This window comes from Corvus cornix, chromosome 2, assembly GCF_000738735.6.
Source record: "Corvus cornix cornix isolate S_Up_H32 chromosome 2, ASM73873v5, whole genome shotgun sequence".
In the NCBI taxonomy this organism is placed as follows: domain Eukaryota; kingdom Metazoa; phylum Chordata; class Aves; order Passeriformes; family Corvidae; genus Corvus; species Corvus cornix.
The window spans coordinates 130,267,061-130,273,279 of record NC_046333.1 but is presented as its reverse complement, the minus strand read 5'-3'; positions in this window follow the sequence as shown (position 1 = coordinate 130,273,279).

The following is a 6,219-nucleotide window of genomic DNA, read 5'->3' as shown; positions in this document are numbered from 1 at the left end:
AGGATCGGCCCAATTCACTAAAATGTGAATTAATGCAAATTAATGAAATTCAGTATAATACAAGGCTTCAGAAAATGCCAAAAACAAACAGTGTCAACACACTGGAATAGGCCAATCCTTGTATTAGCCTTTTAACATTTAAATACTATTATCCTTAAACTTCTGGAAACAAATGATGCTGGAAATAATAATAAGAAAATATTCATACTTATTAAATAATGAGGGAATCTTCACTAATAGCATCTGCAGACATCCACTTCAGTAACAATTAATAATGTTTAAGTGTCAAAACAATACCCATGCTACACTGGTGAACTGAGTTCTCTTAGGGTTTGAGCCAAGTTGTGGCACACCAAGGTAGGCTAACAGTAGCTTCAGTGGACAGATATGACTGCAACATAACATGCATTTCAAATGTATAGTTAAAAACAGAAGAAAAGAATTCTTGAGAGGACTCTTCCCTGTATGAGAGATAATTTAAGATAATTAAGGCTATATTGGTGCCACACCAAAGGACTCTCAAGCATATTAGTGTACCAAGCAAATGGTTTTTTTTAAGGTATAAAAATGGCCTGTTTGAAACAAATTTTCTAATTCAAAGCTTGCAGTTTTCATTTTGGCATACCTTTCATCCTTCTCCTACCTTTACTTTTTGTCATAGCTTATGTTATTCTTTTGTTCTTTATTTTATTTTGTCTCACTACATTGTTTTGTCCTTTGGAACTGCTTTAACTATAGAGCAAGAAAACATCCTAGCTGCTATATTTATTAGGATCTCCCTACTATAAATGAAAAATTAATTTAGAATTTGTTTTGTACTTACCATGTACCAAGAAGGATGGAAGAACTAACCAGAGCTATCAGACCTGCCAGCCCCTTGTGAGATCTGCTGCATGCTTAAGCTGCTAGGAGGTAAAAAACGAGAACAAAATTAAGGCCTCACTAATTAAAGACACAACCCTTGGTCTTGTGTCTTTGCAAAATGGCCATATATACATTCAGTATTGAGTAACAAGGTTTCCAATAATTCCCTCCAAAAAGATGCTTTTAAACATAACAAAGAGTTAATCTTTTAAAGATAGTTTGTCCATTTAAGTAATGAGAGCAAAGGCCAAATAACGGAAGGAGGGACTCGAGAAGGACATGGCTGCTCAGTGTGTGCCATGTGAGGAAAAACTCTGGGCACAAAATACGGTATTTGCTCCTTTGCGAAATGGAAATATTTGAGAATTCCAGTTTAAACCAAGGAAAATGCCTGGAGACAAAACCCCAACTATTTTTGCACTCTTGGATGTCAGCTGAAAAGCAAAGGCCAAGCAATCTCAATCTATAAAGCTGAACTGAATCTGAAGAGAGACGTTTTTGACTCATGAGTCATTTGGTTTACGCCAGCCAGAGCACATCCACACTCAGGCTTGAAGCAAGAATTATGACAGATGTAGGAAATAACAAGCAGAAATGCTCTTCAGATGGTGCTTTCCAGCATGCAGTCACATGGAGTAAATTTAAACATTGCAGACACTTTTCAAAAATTCAAAGCAGAACGTGAATGCTACAACTCCTCCCTGACTTCAGTAGCTCAGCCCCTTCCTTCCAGGAGCCAGGGACCTGGACATCATGCAAACATCATGCAGTTTTTGTTTCAGAAAATGATGGGGGGTGTTTTGCTGTCGTTGAGAGGCCAAAGGATGTCCAGAAGGTTCACAGATACAGGACCAAAACAAAGTGCTTCTTACACAGTTGTATCTTTCTGGCCTTACATTTAGTCCCTATCAGTACATTAAACAAATTATTTGGTTTTCTTACAGGTGAACCTGATTCCATAAGGTACCAAGAGGAGGACTGACTTTTGCTAACCATATTTAGCACAATAATTTTTAGATAGCTCAGGTCAGAAGTCCATTTAGTGCAGAACACTAAGATAATGTGATTTACCAGAGGATCAACCCAGTTATAATCATCTCAATAAATTCCCTTTCCAAAGTCAGCTTTATCACAGGGGAGTAGTATTTCTTTCTAGGCTGAGATCTGGGTTACAGAAGCTCAGACAAATTTTAGCACTAACAGTTCTGTCATGTACAGGACAATGATAGAATTAATATCTCATAAATGTCAGCATCAAGTTCTCATAAAATATAGGACTAATCATAGGGACAAAACTTAAAGAAAAAAAACCACCTTCCCATGAAGTGGCTGTTATCTTCTACATGATGAGATGGGCAGGCAGATCATAATTCCATGCTTATCCACTCAAATACCAATTTCTCTCCTAAATCAGTTCTGTCAGTTCAAGTATTTTTCAATTATTTATCTTGTTAGTTCTTCTCAAAATGTTCAAGCTAATTTATTCTTCCTTTGAGGAACAGTATGAATATTGAATTTTAAAAGGTATCTTTCTGCCAGTCTTTCAGGAAGATAAATTTGCATTAATTACAATACAGTGACATTAGCTTCTTCAGGAAAGGCTTGTTTGGATTATTTACTGAGCCAGGAATACAACTGCCAATAAATCCATATTTACTAAACCATTCTTCTCACATTCCATTATCCTCTATCTTCTATACCATCTCCAAACCCAATGTAACAGTTTTTTGAGAAAGTTACAGGAAATCTATAGTTTGCAATCAAAAAGTAACTTATTACTAAAACAATGTACTTCCTAAGGTGCTCAAAATTGCTTTCACTTTAAAAGTATGGAAGTAATCCTAATTTCCAAATGCATTTATAAAATCCTGCAAGTACTTCAGCTGTTTATATCATTATCTCTGTGACAATGACATAGACACAAAGATAATAAAGATTCATTTTTTACTTTACAAGACTATCAACAGGTTGATTGTAAGAAACCCTTTCTTTTGTAGTTCTTATTTTTATTTCCTTTCATGGCTGTTAAATATACTTTTTCCATATTACAAAGAGCAAACAAATGGGCTTATTTTCTTAAATACCTGCACAGAAAAAGTTTCACCTATCTGTATAGGATATTTTTTTCTGCACTCAGTAGCATGCATAGTAGATAGTGATTCTGTCAGATCACTTAGATAGGTTTTTTAATTCTTATTTTTATAGTATATTTCTACTGTTATAACTCTAATCCAAATGGAAAATCACAACAGCACTGTGGTCATCTTCGTGTCCCAAGGACCTATGCAGTTATATCCCATGAGAATTCAACTTACTGGTTTGGTGACTCCTCTGGTTGTTCTGGTGGCACGTCAGGGCTCAGTAGGGTGAAGCTACAGGATGAGGAAAGGGACATGAGAAGTCCCTGGACTATGTTCCTGCTGCCAAGCAAGCTCATAGCAGCTGAAAACAAGGCTGCAGTGTGTGGAGCTTGCAGGCCAGAGCCAGCGCTTCTGACTGCTCACACTCCCAGGCACAGATGCATATCTGGTCACAGCTGTAGTTTGAAAGACACAGAAATGTCATTGCTTGTGTCTGTCTAGAGTGAAAAAGTGACCAAGAGCAAAGAAAAGGAGAACTGTGAAAGCTATTCCCTGTATTGGATCTTGTCTAATCATCTGCATATCCCTTTCATAGGATATTATAACAAATCCCTGATTGACATGTTCGCTAGAAAATAAAGACAATGCATAGACATACATTTTTACTTCCCCTTGTCCTCCTATCTTAAAAATGAAAAAAGAACAGTACTAAAGGGAAATGAAGTTGAATGATTGCTTTTTTCTCCCCTCTTTTCCAAGCGAGTGTGGATGTTACACTTGCCATTTGCCAAAGCTGGGAGCTACACAAACACCCCTGCCAGGACCAGAACCATCCTCCACTGCTTTTCCTGCCCAGGGAATCTCAATGTACAAAGAGAAGTACAAAGAGAAGCAAAGAGTACAAAGAGTGCTTCCTAAAGACACCATAAAACCCCCAGTTAATATAAAAGAAAGGGAGATTTTTTTCATCATTTCTGTAAAGGATGTGTCCGTTTCCTTTTAAGAGTGTTTGCCTTTTGCAAACAATCAATTTCAAATTAAATGAAAATTCAAAAATGTTATATTGAGAAAATCTCAGTTTTTATTTCAGGCAGACCTACTTTTATTTTGACTTTTCATAATTAGATGGAGAACATGTTTTGTGATTGGAAATATATATAAGATAGAACATCAAAGAAAAGCTGCATATAAGAACTATCTATAAATTCTATTAAGGTAAAATTTGAGTTTTTCAGACTTGAGTGGACAGTTTCAACTTCAACAGGATCCTTCATTTCTGCATAACATTCAGATATGATATTTTAAGGGTTGAAAATGCAGCTCATTATTCCAGCTTTACTAAAAGAATATTTGAGTGAAAAATCACCACGAAATAAAACTGCAGGCAGATGGGGTCAGGGCCATTTTGCATTAATTTGGGACAAAGGGAAGTGTTAATGTCGGGGCCCCTTCCCCCCTGCCACATGGCCCTGGGAGAGGGGCCCTGGGCGGGAAACACGGGGTTTCCCTGCCCCTGGTCAGCCTCCTTCCCCGTTGGTTGTTTTGTGTTCCCCTGCACGGGCAAGGACCCTCGGGTCCCGGGATTGAGCAGTTCCTCAGCAGATCCCGGCCACGCGGCTGGAGAAATAAACATCTCTGAAACATCTATCAAGAATGGACCCATATATATTTCTTTTCCACGGGCCTCGTTGTTTGATACACGTGTTACAGCATCGTCACTGTAACACGTTTCCTCTCAGGGTCCTTGCCCTTGCCAAGCCTGATGCTGTTGGCAGCAGTAGCTCCAGCTAATGTAAGATTAATTTTACATTAATGGAAGGGTGGTGGGTAAACTTGCTGGTATCAGCCATTGTGCCTTGCAGCCATTAAGACATAAGCAGCTGCTGTGAGTAAAAGGCTGGTCGGGCTCCTTCTGGAGAGCATCTTCCTTCGCACCGCCTTGGCCTGGCTCTACAAAAACACCTCCAGAGCTCGTAACCATCAGTCACCCCTCACGCTTGCACATGAACCTCCGGTGTGAAGCGTTGGCACATGACTGAAGGGCTTTTTGCATATTAATCGCTAATGATTTGCTGTGCCTAAATCCAGGCAGCTGCAGGGATCGGCTCGCCCCTGCCCAGCCCTGTGCTACGAACATCACCCACAAGGAGGAGCCCCATTTACAAATAATTCATTAAGAGAAAAGATGAGAGTTCTGCCTCAGCCGTACCCAGGCTAAACAGATTAGCGAAGAACCACCTCTTGATGAAAGAAACAGTGGCGTTTTTTACAACTAATTTCCCATCAGAGACAAGATTCACCAGATAGGGGATATTTGCCTAATTACATTATTCCAACTTTTCCCAATTACAAGGAGAACACAAGTTTTGTGACTGGAAATGAACCCAAAGGGAAGAAACATCAAAGACCAACTGCCTACAACAAGAGCCTACAACATCAGTTATTTTTCCTTAGACTCATTTAATTACGATGCCAAGCACGTTTTGCCCAGGCAGGAGGGTGTGATTAAGTGAAACTGCTTCCCTGGGGACTACAGAATGATGCTGAAAGAAACAGTAAAAGTTAGTAGAAAGTTTTACACAGTAAAGTTACTGCATGAATATGCAACAGCAGTTTTCACTGTGAATTTATGGTGCTTATTACAGTATAACCCACAAAGCTTAGTTTCACTGAACATTGTCTTTGTGAATAGCCTCATTACTATCTTACAGCTACAGCAGTATGGAGAAGAGTAGGAAGAGCAAGCGCACAAAGCCCTTGTGACGTTGTGACTTCTCTGGCTCGATTTTCAGGTGTACTGAGCCTTCTGAGAGCCACTTGAAGCCAAAAGGGTGCATGTGCACTCTGAGCCTGTATGGGCACGGGCTTTTGAAATTGTAATCCAAAGCCTGAGGTTTGCAAATTAAGTGACTGTGTTTCAAAACTTCATCTTGAGCAACTTACCTAAGGTTACCCAGCCGTGCCTGGTAGAATAAGGAACAAAATCCATGCCTGTCAATAATCAATAAAATGCTGCCAGATACGTCAAAAGAACAAGCAAGGATTTAGCTTGATCTCACTTGAGGAAGAGTTTAATTCAAGATTTCTTTCATCTAGGTGGGTTTTAGCTCAATTTTCAGCTCACTCACTTTAAAAGCAGAGTGTTTTTTCCTTCCTGTTTGTACGTTTATTTTACATACCCAGAATTCACAGTAAGGTAAGCAGTTTTCTCTCTTTCTTATCTGTCTGCTGCTATCTTGATTACTTTTCAGCATGTTTAAGTTGTTGCCTACTT